Genomic DNA, 13,399 nt, shown 5'->3' with positions numbered 1-13,399 from the left:
AGTTCTTTAATCTGTGGGGCACGCCCCCCTGGGGGGGCGCGCCATCATCTTGAGGGGGGCGCGTGCTCCACCTCAAAATCTCACCTTCCCATGTCGCAAGTACATTTGCGACGTGCCATACTCATGGAATTGAAAGAAAAGCGTTGTCTGCTGTCTGCAGGCAGGCGCCCAACGCCCATTAAGGTCAAAGGGCTTCAGCCCACTCTCCCACCCCACTTGTGTGGCAGCCCGGGATGAGACAGCTTCCAGAGACACACAGCCGCACCGAGTACTTCACAGGTGTTTTAAAGACCAATTGCTTCTTAATGACGCCTTTGTTCTTTTTTCACGGCTTCTAAGAGCCCCTGCCTCTCCTCTCTGCCTGTTGATGGAATAATAAGCCCCCCACCCCCTCGAAATTTTTTCGTAGCCCCACACCCGCCCGAAATTTGGCCCTAGTTGTGCCTTCTGCCTGTAGGGCACATTGGCTGCATAGGGCATGACAGCAATTCCGAACGGTAAGAAAAGGTGCCCTCTTCCGCACAATTACAAACATCTGTAAAAGTTTGCCCGAAATATACATTTGAAAAGGATGAAAGGAAAACATGTTTCCTGCTTATAGTGCTTCCTCTAGGCAGCAAGTTCTTAATCAAACAAGGTCTCTTTAACGTCCAACTTTCACGGAGGTATGTACATATGTAGTTCCATTTAAAATTAACCAGCATTTCATATACAGCTACTTAAAAAAAATATAAGAATCCTTGGATACATTCCAGTCTTTGGTGGCGCTTTCTTTGGACGTCAATCTGCCTTAGACTTCATTAAGTTTAGTCACTATGAAGTCTCGCATGGTCTGGTCGTGCAGACATACAGCCCTTGTTTGTCCGGGCTCCAGTCAATGCTAGCAATGGGCTGTGTGGACAAGGTTACATTCTGCAGAAGAGCGACGGATCCTGCGACCCCTTCCTCCACGCCTTCAGAATCTTTCTGCGTCCGCTGAGCGGCATGCTCATACTTCCAAAGATGCAGACTCCCAGCTCCTCCTGTTCATAAAAATATATCTCTGTTCTGTGGCAGGTGGTGAACTTGCCAAACTGTGTATTTGTGAGCCTTTTCTGCAAGAGAAGCAAAACCTTTTTTGGGATGTTGGGCTCTCATGTCAAAAACATGAAACTTCCCTTCCAATGAAGTGGCCACCAGTTTATTCATTATTATATCCTTCCTGTCGAACTCGACACTGCAAACCCCATTCTTTTTTTTTTTTTTTTTAAACCTTTATTGTGCATGTAGAAAAGAACAAATACGGGCCCACAACCGCCAGGCCGGCCACGATACTTTTGAAGCACAAGAGCAAGCAATGCAGTTCCTCAGCGGCAGCGGATGACATAGCAACAATCAATGGACGTTACACTGAATAGAATCATGTCACCGAGGAAAAGGAGCGTGTAAGGTTAATTTTTAAAGGTTTTTTTTTTTTGCCCCCATCTAAATATAAATCAGTGAAGAATAAGAAATAAGGAGAACTGAGTCCATACATTAGTATCACGACATGGGCAGGCGGCATCATCACTGGAAACAACAACGGAAATGAAGACCTCGAGCAATATGGCGGTACAAAGTAAAACAACAAGATAATCAGCCAGCATTCACGCACCACATACAGCGCCACCCCCTCCCCACTAACCCCTATCGCGGACCCAGAACAGAAACAGGTTAAGAAAGCGCAGAAAGATAGAAAAAATAAGGCCCATAGAAACTAAATGAAGAAAAATAAATCCCTCCCCCCACCCTACACCAATGCGGAGGCTACGGCCTCTCCCCCCCCCGGCAGAGTGTCTGTCGCCCATTAAAGAACCCGAAATACAGACCAAGAAAAAAGGAAGGAAAAAGAAAAATGGGAAGAAAAAAGGAAAGAAAAAACCCCTCACACTTGAAATATAGGGAGTAAGAAAAGAATAAACCAATCCACTACTCCCAGAAAAAGGAAGGTGGGGAGGAGCCCACCCAATATCAGATCTCCCGGACTCCCCAGCCATATATAACCGCTACGCCGTGCAGAACAGTAGATGCGGAGGACATAGAACCAAAAGAATGTCAGAATCAGTCACACCCAGGTCCCCGGCCAGCACAAAACCCGCCACCCCATCAGCAAGAGTAAAGAACAGGACATAGCAATTACAATCGTAAGTGGGGAAAATCAGCACATTCAACGCAATCAACATAGCAAAATGCGGTGCAGTCCGGGTCCCCGTCAGCTGAGCTAGCAAAACAAACGGGGAAAACACCCACAGCCCTGGCCCAAACGACAAAACCCCTCCAGGCATGGCCATCACTGAGAAGAGGGCCAAGTCTATATGCTCCCGGTCACCCCAGCCGCAAGTAAATCTTCCATCCTGAACACAACAGTACAGCATTACGCACAGGAGAGATTGGGGAAAGTCATCTCACAGAACAGCAACACACAATGAAGAAGCGCCCCTTCTCGAGTCCCCACCCGCCAATCAAGCACATGGCCATAGAGAAAAATGCCCCCTAGCCCTGGCCAGTCCGCAAACGTGTCCCAGAACATGGCTCCCTCAGAGGGCCCGCCCCAACTAAAACAAAGAGACAAAATGGCCGCACTCGACAAAAAGGAGATGTCCCGAGACAAAATGGACGTCGCCAGTCCCAAACAGCGCCATCAATCAAAAGGAGCTGCATATTCAAAGCGGCAGTGCGTTGCAAAGTACAATTTATCGATGTCGTTACGGAATAGGCGCAGTCAGCCAGGATAACCAGTTGTTGTATCAGCGGCTCCATGAATGCTGAGGGCGAGGCTGTAGGCTGCATTAGGGCGAAAGACATTGTAGCAGAGCTGGGGTAGTCAGATCGCAGTCCACAAAACCTTCCACCCTGAACACACCAGTACCGTAGCAAATAGCAACGCTAATACAGGTGGAGAAAGTCATCACGCAGTGTGCGCCCTAAACAAGTACAAAACAGTCCCAATCACGTCCCCGCCTGCCAGTTAGTCGATAGTAAAGAAAAGCAGCCTAGCCCTGACCCAATCGTGGATGCAACCCTGAATACACTCCCCTAGGGAAGCCCATCCCCCCGGACACAAAGAGACAATATGGCCGCATAGAAGAAGGAGATGACTCAGGAGCGCAAAATGGCCGTCGACAATCACCATTAAGTCCTTTGTCCACCATGCAAAGTTCCACCGGGGCATCCGGAGAGTGTAGGTTCCGCAGGGGAAAGAGCGAAGGCCACAAGGAAAGAGCCATCGAGGGGGCCAGAGGCTGCGGAGCCGGCTCCCGAGACAATAGCGATTTTGAAGGCAACAATGAGTCAAACCCCGGAGGAGGGGGAAACAAAGTATCACCGGCGGGTCCGGCAGACGGCCGGTCGCTGGCGCCGGTAGAGTCAGTAACAGGCACATCATCAATGTAGGCATGAAGAAACACTGTATCCCCAGAAAGCGGCAAAGGCGAGTCCAAGCCGTGCTGGGAACCGACATTGCGCTCCTGTCCCAGATCAGACACCATTTTGTCAATTTTCTCACCCAACACGTGGAAACCATTGCGCATCGCCATTCGGAAGTCACACAGGGCGGCCAGAATGGACCCACATGAGGGCGATGGCTGCAGCCCCCCTGTCTCAGTACCCCAAGAAGGTGCATGCGAGCTGGTCCACAGCGCAGGCAGGGTGTCACAGTCCACGGGCAGGGATGGGCGATCTCCCCCATGCCACGAGTCCTCAGAGAAAGCCATGGTGCCGACAATCCTGTGTATTAGCCGGGGCAGGTGCGGCACGAACAAGCGCCAGTACAGGTCTCCGATGCCACCAGGGTCGAATTCAATCGAGCGCCCGTCCCTTAGAGCCGCCTCGCATCAGGCTGAACGCTGGGATAAAGAAGCAGGCAGGCCACGTCGAACAGGGATGGCCGAGTGTCCCATGCCGCGCACATCCAGCTCCAAACAAAGACTCCGCACCTTCGGAGCGTCTCATCCCAGCAAGCACATTTTAGGCTCAGCGTGCGTTAGATCGCGGCAGACAGTATAGACAGGACCGCGTCCCGTGAGAACGGCACCCCTTCCAAGTCCTCGGCGCTACGCGGGCAGCCCGGCCGCCACTAAGCCTCCGAGGTCCGATGATGAGCGGCAGAGTAGGCGAGGGACCAGGGCTGCGGACAACCCCGCAAATATCTCCGGCCACCGGGCAGGCTGAGATCTCGGGGAAACACGGAAAGAATCAGCACATCATTCCAAACGTTCCGCCGCCAAAATCCATCAGGATAGAAAGCAGGATGTCGGTGCGGGGCTCAATGGCTGGTGGAGCCGGGAGCCTACACGTCTGCTCCGGTCGCCATCTTGGCTCCTCCCCCGCAAACCCCATTCTTAATGTTAGTTTTCCACCGAAGAGACCTGCTGGCTCATGCATCAACATTGCAGTTTGCGATCCCTTAATTGCGAAAAATAAGGAATCGCAATTAAGGAATCGCAAACTGCAATGAATCAAGAAATCGCGAAATAAATTGCGATTTCTTAAAATTCCTTAATTGCGACTCACAAATTGCCAATAGCAATTAAGGAATAGCTCCCCATTCATTCCTATGGGCCTAGAGGCCCATAGGAATGAATGGGAATGACATTCTTAATTTGCAATTCACCATTAGAAATTCGCAAATTAAGAATGCAATTTCAAGGGTGCAGGGGTGTCCAAAGGACACCCTGTTGCACCCCTGAAATCTGCGCATTAGTACATTTTGCACACACAAGTGTGTGTGTAGAATGGAACTTTGAAAAATGCACTTTTGTGCATTTTTCAAAGTTTTCGCAAATTACCATGAAGGTCAACTTCATGGTAATTTGCACCCCTTACTTGCAAATTCGCAAATTCTAAAAGTTTAATGCATTGCATTTAAGGAATCTCAATTTGAGATTCCTTAAATGCAATCGCAATTTAAGAAATCGCAATTTTGCGATTTCTTAAATTGCGAAAACATCAAAATGCATAATGCATCCCAAAAATGGAAATTGCATTCGCAAACGGCCGAATTTTGCGATTGGCACCGTTTGCGAATGCAATTTCCTTTGATGCATGTGCCCACTGGTTCTTAGGTCAAACAGCTTAATATCACCATTGTCATATCCTGCACAGACAGCACGTTCTTGTTGATTGCATGCATGTCCGAATGCTACAGTCCAACAGTTTCTCTTAGTTTCTCCTTCTCCAGGTTCCATGTTGGCGACTGGTATACCTTTTTGTCTAGTATCCCATACCTTCACAGTTCCATCTCTGCTCCAAGTAACAATTTCTGGCGCTCCTTCACCGTAAACTGGGATTTCTGCTGCTTCCAAATACCACACATTGAGGTTTTCATCAAAATCTCCTGTAGCAAGATACCGATGCTGTAGCGCTGAAGCACCAAATGTTCCACATTTGATGGGCTTGGGCTTTTTCTAGCTCGCTCAGCAGCTGCACCTCTCCGTGCTGGATTTCGTAGATCTGTAGTACGCCGGTGCCCCGCGGGTAGTTGCCCAAACAAACAAAACAGGCTCTGTGCGGCAGACACTTGCAATCAAAGACAGTGTAGTTAAGTGACTTCTGGGTGTGGCAGATGATCTGCGGCTTCTCCAGTTGGCTGCACATGGTGGCAGTTATGGCAGTCGGAACCCCTATGCCTTGGCTCTTGACAACAATACACGAGCAACGCTCCGCCCTCAGCTTTGGACACAGAGGAACAGCTTGGTGCACTATCCCTACCAGCAAGAACTGGAGGACTCTTCAGTGTCTATGGTCACTGTAAACGACCACAAAAAACTGCACATGTGCATACACACAGAGAGCCTGCCTGATTTCTATTGAAGTAAAAAGTAAAATTAGTTATTCTGTGCCTCACCTCTACCGATCAAATGGGTGATATATAGAAATCTGTAAATATAGATCAGAGCCCATTGGATGAAAATGCTCAGGTGCTCACTAGATTTTTAACTGCCGCCATTGAACAAGTTTGTGTATTCTTTTACTAATTATCCACCGTCCGTGTTTTTCAGAACTGTGACTGAAAAGGTGCAGCTGTCTTAGCGCAGTTACATGATGAAAATGTACTTCTGTGTATTTTCTGACTGCAGTGCCAGGCCCATTCTTTTTCTCAGAAATGTTTTTGATCCTGTGGTCACACGTACGATTCCCTGTAGGTCCACTCAGCCAAACATATTTCTGAGGTTGATAAAATGATAACCGTTAAGTTAAGTAGCAAAGACGTGATGTCACTTTGTCAAAGGCCAAGTGATGTCTCTTCATGTATTGTCACTGGGGTCAAAGTTCCGGTGTTCTGGCTTTCGCCCTCCAAGCAGATCTAAGAGGTATGCCCAACAGCTGTGCAACATGCACACCAAAGTCATTTTAGCCGAGGACAATGGTGACTGCCAACCCATCTTTTTAATGAGGTATTTAAAATTGTGTATAACCTGTCCATCACCAAAGCACCTATGCCTGTTGGATGTTTATACTCCAGATGCTGGTAGTACAGCTGGAGGCCTGACAGGGGGAAAAACTGATTGTAGCCCTCGTAGTAACTGCCCTTCATGGTCCCATTGGAAGCAGCAGAAGACACTATATGAAGGTAGCAGAGTAAGGCCTGGAAATGGAGTAGCCATAGGTGAGTAGCCATGCCTACTGGGGGAGAGCGGGTCCACTACTAGTTGGTCACAGGCATTGAGCACTTGGATGTATGTAGATACAGTCAGGAATGGAGTGCAACCTTTACTTCAACGTACATTATCCGTAGTAGTAATTAAGAAAGGCTGGTCAGTAAGGAGCTCCACAAGCGATACATTTAAGACATTTAAGTAGTGACATCTTGCTTCCTACCATGAGATAAGACATCTCCTTTTTTGTGATATACTAGGTTGAGGTTCATTCGCAAAGTTAGTCTTCTTGCAATTTTGATAAGCCCTGTTTGTTCAACAGAACTTCTGTTTTTAGATAAAGCTAGAGAGTCAAAAATTCCTGGTAGCACTGCTGTATTTGTTCTTCCAGAGGAATGTGCATTTGGAGGCATAGCTTTTCAATAAAGTTAGGGGCGTGTGAGTCTGAGATTTTCTATCAAGCATGAAGGTGTACCCAACTAAAAAGATAGGGCAAGCTGGAGCTCCTGGACAGTGGTAACAGGCAGGGTTAGGAGCATGCTTTTTCAGTTATTTAGAAAAGTACACCCAGTCAGCATTGGAGCTCAGTGAGATAATCTTGACTATGTTGTCCACTGTAGTCCAGTTCCTCTTTACAGTAATGTAGGGCAGAAAGGCCACGGAGAGCAAGCTAGCATAACCCAAACTTAACATCACAGACCAGGCTTAGGGTGAGCACCGGCAGCTGAGTTTTTAGTAGCCCGGGCACAGCAGCAGAACACGTGTGGAAAGATTGAGGAATCAGGGTAAGCAGGCTAGATAAAAGCATCAATTTGTAGAAAAAGCTGCAGAATACCGAACATGCAATAATAAGGCACCTAAACTTCCAGGAAGGGAAAATTTGGAACTCACTGAACCATGAAACTGGTCTACTCCATGGTGATCTATATAGCAAGGAACCAATGATCTCACTTTCTTTCTCCTTTTTAATAAAATCTATAAAATGGTTTCAGAAATCTAACGATATGTACATTATGTGCAAGGATTAATATGCTGAACAACATTGTAATTTGTTTTTTTCTACTGAGATGTACAATGCCCATTGTTAAACTTCAAGCAGTAAAGTTTTGAGCTAATGTTTCTAAGTGGTTGTGGATGTAGTAGGTTCAATCAGTTATTTTCCAAATATGGCCTGGAATATGCGGATGGCGGTCGATTATATAGTGTACCAGATTCCAGAAATTTCTGACAGTTGGTAGGGGGGCCCAACATCAAAAACAATTCAGCTGGGGGGGGGCTCAAGCTAAAAAAGTTTGAAGACCTCTGCTGTAGAGGGAGGTGACCACGTTAGTGGACAAACTGAACAATTGTGAGGGCCACTCCCGCCGTAACAATATTTGGTAGTGTGGGTCCCAGAGTGGTTGGAGGGCTGGACTGCTGAACTTTACCTGGAGGAGTGGCTCTCGTCATGGGTGTTGCAGTAAATAACCTTGAGGTGGTTCATGGTGGAGAGGCCCCATAGGGTGCCCAGCTGGCCTCCCCCTCCTGAGGCACCTCCTTGAGCAATGATGGCCTAGTTGTTGAACTTACCGGATTGGGACACTATATTGCAGGTGGTGAGAACACATGGACTGTGAACGGTAGATGCTGGCAGCTGAACATTTTTCCTGACAATATGACGGTAGGCCAGCATCAACGGGATTCCTTTTGGGAGGTTAAGCAAAACCTCTGCAAGTTATATATTTCATATGCTCTCCTATTAATGGCAAAGTTTTGGGTTGTGGATCAGCTTGAGACTCCATTTTTCATGGTGGCAGATGCCATCTGGGACTGGTTAGAGAGGTGGGGGTATCACACTCCGGTGAAGGAGAATGATTTAACGTGCCACAATGGCAGGAGCAGAAGCACCGCCAGAAGGCACAGCAGAGGTCACCAATCACCCCCACAAAGGAGCAAGCACAGACAGAGGGTGATTGTGGATCTCCAGATGCCAATCTCCCTAAAACTACCAACCAGTGGAAGGTCCTGGAGACTGATCTGGTGGGGGGGGTTGTCAGAGGAGAACTCAGTCTGTGATGCAGGTGGCAATTTGTGACCTCTCCAGAGTGTCACCGGAGGAAATAGTGTGATAGTATTGGCTGTGGGTTGAGGATGGGGGAAGTAATAATGGGTCAGGTGTTATGGTAGGGAGATGGAATTTATCCATGGCGCCAGCACACGGGGTGGTGAGTAACGACTTGCAAGACTGGCTATTTCATGGGTCTGGTGTGGCTCACTTCATCAACCGCAATGGAGTGTGGGACTGAGGATTACAATTGAAGTGGCTTCAAATTTATGTGTGTGTTGAGCAACGGAAATACCATGTGTTAGAAATTGGGTCTCTGTTTTGCAGCAGTTTGCATCCTGCCAAGTAGGCACCACAATCCTAGTCAGGATAAGTCAGATACACAAACTAAATGAGCCTGTGCTCAACCTCAGGTAGCTTGGCACAGAGCAGTCAAGCTTACCTATAGAGGTAATGTGTAAAGTATTTATGCATTACTTAAATACAGTAACAAAGTGAATTCACCACAAAAAGACTCCACACCAGTTTAGAAAAATACACAACATTTATCTGAGTAAAACAAGACCAAAAAAGCAAAACTCCAATACATGGAACTCAAGATATGAATTTTTAAAGAATAAACTGCAATATAGTGCTTTAAAGTCAATAATGCTGAGGGGTCATTTTAGGACACGCTAGACTGAGGTAAATCCAAAATTTCAGGCTGACTGCTATGGAGGGCAGGCCAGCAAGAAGAGCCACGGAGGGCCCACTGAAAAAGTACATTGGATGGCGTTGAATCTCGAGGCTCGCAGTCAGGTCCAGCATCCTTGTTGAACCCTGTACTATTCAGTTGCTATGTTGTAGTCGAGCCACGCAGGGAAGGCCTCAGATCAGCACTGTGTCAGCATCGGAGGGCACTGCGTTGGTTGTGAGTGGCTCAAAGTCGTCACTGCATCCCTTTTTGCAGGAAAACAACTGTAGAACCCACTTTAAAGACCCAGGACTGGATTGGCACCTCTTGACAGGGCAGAACTCACAGTTGGTAGATCCCAGCAGCTGAAGCAGAGTTGAAACAAGTCTTTGATTGCCCTAAGACTTGAAAAACATAGGGCAAGCCAGTAAGCCTTTGGAGAAATGTGGGTTCAAGGATGTTTTGAGCAGGTCCAGTCCTTCTCATTCCCAGGCAAGAAGCAGCAGGCCAACACAGGAAAGCAGATAGCAAAGTGGCAGTCCATCTTACAGCACAGCAAGCAGCAGGCAGCAGGCCGAAACAGCAAAGCAGTTAGCAAAGTGTCAGTCTCTCCTGCATCACAGCTCTGCTTCCTTGCATAATGACCTTGGCTCCAACAAAGTTCTGATTTGGTGGTGTCAGATGTCCTCTACGCACACCCATATATGCCTTTGAAGTGGAGGAAACTTCAAAGATGACTTTGAAGATCACAAAATCTCTGCCTTACCTGACCTGGCTCCAGACTCACTACGGGGGTGGGGGAGACACCAAACTCCGAATTCCTAGCTTTTCCCAATTTGAAATTACACTTAAAAGGTGTTTTAAAGCAATCACCATGTTAAACTATGGGAGAGATAGGCCTAGTAGTAGCAAAAAGCGATTTTGGCAGTTTTTTACTACCAGGACATATAAAACTTAAAAGTATATGTCTTACCTTTTTCAAAACACTGCATCCTGCCCATAGGGCTGTCTAGGGCCTACCTTAGGGGTAACATATATGTAATAAAAGGGAAGGCTTGGGCCTGGCAAGTAGGTTGACTTGCCAGGTCGAATTGGCAGTTTAACACTTGCATCCACAGGTTCTGCAATGGCAGGCCTGAGGCATATTTAAAGGGCTACTAAAGTGGGTGGCACAAATCAGTGCTACAGTCCCATTAGTAGCATTTTATTTACGGGCCCTGGGCACATAAATTGCACTTTACTAGGTACTTATAAGTAAATTAAATGTGCCAATTGTGGACAAGCCAATGTTACCATGTTTTAGGGAGAGAGCACATACACTTTAGCACTGGTTAGCAGTGGTAAAGTGCGCGGACTCCTAAAGCCAGTAAAAATGAAGTCAGCAAAACAGGAGATCAGAACACAAAACTTCAGGGGAGACCACGCCAAGGATGTCAGGTCTAACACCATGCATTAGGGTGGCAGACAGATTTAAGAACTTGGCATGGTAAGGTAGATTGGGTGGGGAGTTGGGGCACTGTTATGGTTTTTAGGTCGAGTCTAGGGGCAGCGCTCATGCGCTGCTCACTCTGCAAAGCATGCTGAATTGCGTATGGAATACAAGCTCTGCCCATTTCCCCCACCCATCTTTTCAAATGGCTCCTGTTACTGTCCTTCCTATTAATTGTAGCTTTTCATTGGTAAATAAGCTTACTAGTCCCTCCTTGGTACAGCCTTGTTGCTATTTGTAACATCCCACAAGGAGTGGACCTTTTACTTGTGGTGTTAAACCGTGTGCTTTATATGATCAGTGAGCACTATTATCTTGGTGCACAGCAAGGAGTGTGTGATCTGCCACTCCGCGCTAGTACTTTGAATGTTTTCTCCTGCGCCAGCACCAAGTCATACCTACGCCTCTCCAGTGATGTCCCCACAAGCCAAAACCTCTCCAACGATAATCCCACAACACCCTGCTTAGATATACCCTAACCTTTGTCCACCCTGCAGAGCTTCATGAAGCAAGGCGAGCCCAACAACACCTGTAAGCAGAGCTCAGAGATAGCCAGATTCTGCCATAACGACCTTCCACATACACGCTGACCAACGCATGGATGTGGTCCATCTGCTAGACTGCCGACTTTGGTGCGGGAAACCAGGGTTCGAGCCTCGGGGTCTCATCCACATCCTGTGATTCCGGGCAACTCACTTAATCTCCCAGTGCCTGGATATGTAATGTAAATATGGTGCTCATGTAAAGCGCTCCAATACATTCGGGTCGAGTTTGCGCTATATAAAATATGCAAACAAAAAAGGAAAAAAAACCACCCTCCACTCTTCGCTGTCCCCTTTCCAACTTGTGAAGGGTGCATGCTCCGCTCACGGCACTCGCTGCCCACAGCCTCCCAGCTGCGTAAACAATTCTGTCCGGCCAGGCGCTGGCAATTCCACTGCTCTGCCCTTCCTGAACATTTGCTGCAAATAAATAAGCTCCCCGACACCTAAGTCCTTCCAGCACTTAACAAAGCCGAAAAATGTGGTGCGCCACAACGCCAGAGACCCCCAGCGCCTTCTCGACTCTCCATCGGGTGACTAAAGAGCTCCAGCTGTTAAAGCACGTACCGCCCACTGATTTGCACTTCTGTCATAACAAGGCACTGCACTGGAAGCTAGCGTCCTGCGCATGTAGTGGTCATGTTAGAGTTGGCCAATTCGGGAAGAAAAAGAAAATACAACAAAAAGTTATGTAATAAACCTGAAACAAATATTAATTATAAAACACTTTTTTATACTAGCTCAATAACGTTAACTTAAATTCTAATCAGCCAAAGAAAAATACATATTTTTATTAAAAAACGTTATTACATTAACACGTCAGTCAAAGTAAAAGTCAAATATCTTGCAAAGTCTTCACTTGTAAATATGGCACAATTTCCAAACAAATCTTCAGGATGGTTTGAAGGGGCAGAGTGGCGCTGGTTTGTCCCACCAGCTGAAAGGCTCAATTTTGTTTCTGCCCATTCATCAATACACTGCGAACGGACCGTACAGCAGGTCAAATGCCCCAGCAACAATTTTTGTCAATATGACGTTATTTCCTCTGGACAGCCCGCTGGCAAACTTTTAGTTGACATAGCAACAGGAAGCCAGGCCTTCCCATACCCCTGAGGCTCAAGTAGAAGTAGGGTAGAGGAGGCTTAGACTTTGCGCAAGTTACTAACAAGTGATAATACAAGTCGGTTGCCAGCTTAACTCTGACAGTGTGATTTACAGTGCAGGACCAAATTTTGAACTTAGATGTCAATCATACTAGTTAACAAATGTTCCTGTTGTGGCAGAGAACGAAGAATAGAGGAAAAAAGGGAAAGGCGATAAGGAACGATCTTTCAAACATTCGACATCAGAAGTGACATGGTGAAAAGTGGACAAAAAGGCAATTGCTAGAATAAAACGCATTTGCAATACAACAGGTCTCACATTTACATGAGTTTAAGATGATGGCATTGTAAATGTATTTATTTAGAAAGTTTTATAGAGTGCGAACATGACCCTTGCGGGTATCAGAGAGCTGTACATACGGCGAGAGCATGAATAAGCTTCATACAATAGAAGTCAGTAAAGTAACATCACAAGGAGTACACAGTCAAGATCAGGGACCTGGCAGTGGGCCACATTAGACCCATTTCTCCTAGGGCGTAAAGTATTTCCTGTAACAATTAGCAAAACAAACAAAAGTGAACTTGACGAAAAAGACATGATTAAAACTTCATACAGAAGAAGTCCGTAAAGTGACAACACAAGGAGTAGACAGTCAAGATCAGGGACCTGGTAGTGGGCCACACTAGATCCATTTCTCCTAGGGTGTAACATGAAACCTGTACCATTTAGCAAAACAAGCAAAAGTGAACTTGACCCAACATAGTACAATAATTAACTACCCTGATGGATGAGGGCCCTTGAGGAAAAAATAACAATTAATAACCAACCCTAAAAAAATGGAGAACAATAAGTTGGGAGAGACGTACTTTCCTTCTTGAATTTTGGTGTTTTCAAGAGAAGTGTGGCCGTACTTCTTAAGTTCCGATTGGAACC

The 13,399-nt window shown here is 46.7% G+C and overlaps 1 pseudogene; it reads right to left on the bottom strand.

Annotated features, from left to right (window-relative positions):
• Positions 1-790: 790 nt before the first annotated feature.
• Positions 791-5,613, bottom strand: LOC144798721 (dynein axonemal assembly factor 10-like; annotated as a pseudogene).
• Positions 5,614-13,399: the final 7,786 nt, after the last annotated feature.

Source organism: Lissotriton helveticus, chromosome 12, assembly GCF_964261635.1.
Source record: "Lissotriton helveticus chromosome 12, aLisHel1.1, whole genome shotgun sequence".
Classification (NCBI taxonomy): domain Eukaryota; kingdom Metazoa; phylum Chordata; class Amphibia; order Caudata; family Salamandridae; genus Lissotriton; species Lissotriton helveticus.
Note: the sequence above shows the minus strand (reverse complement) of the source record. Positions and strands in the feature narration are given on the sequence as shown.